Source organism: Arachis ipaensis, chromosome B06, assembly GCF_000816755.2.
Source record: "Arachis ipaensis cultivar K30076 chromosome B06, Araip1.1, whole genome shotgun sequence".
Classification (NCBI taxonomy): domain Eukaryota; kingdom Viridiplantae; phylum Streptophyta; class Magnoliopsida; order Fabales; family Fabaceae; genus Arachis; species Arachis ipaensis.
This window is the reverse complement of record NC_029790.2, coordinates 1033650-1033990: the sequence shown is the minus strand read 5'-3', so window position 1 is coordinate 1033990 and position 341 is coordinate 1033650. Positions and strand designations below refer to the sequence as shown.

The following is a 341-nucleotide window of genomic DNA, read 5'->3' as shown; positions in this document are numbered from 1 at the left end:
AGTTGAGTCATCATATTGTGGAATTATTGAGTGAAGGGGTGAATATTAAGATATTATTATATTAAGTGGAAGAAGTTGCAAGAGGTTTTTTTTTTTTTTAAATTCATTTTGTTTCGTGCACAAACACATTTTTTCCTTTTTTGAAAAATTGTGTTTTTATTTAGTGTACGAAATAAAAATGAATCCAAATAATACAAAGCATTTTCTAATGTTTTGCAACAAGGAAAAACAAAAAGGGTGTCGGTGTAGTTGTACTATTTTTCTTTTTTCTTTTTTTTTTTCAATAGGGAATGTAAATGTATGAATGGGTGTGCTTTTGAATTGTAAAAATGGTACTCTTC

General features: G+C 27.0%; 1 protein-coding gene across 1 annotated transcript in view; it reads left to right on the top strand.

Moving 5' to 3' along the window:
• The window catches only part of LOC107645269 (bZIP transcription factor 11), a gene marked incomplete in the record, with an annotated part of 2053 nt that extends 1778 nt beyond the window's left edge, over positions 1-275 (top strand). Inside the window, 1 exon segment of the mRNA XM_016349259.2 lies at positions 1-275.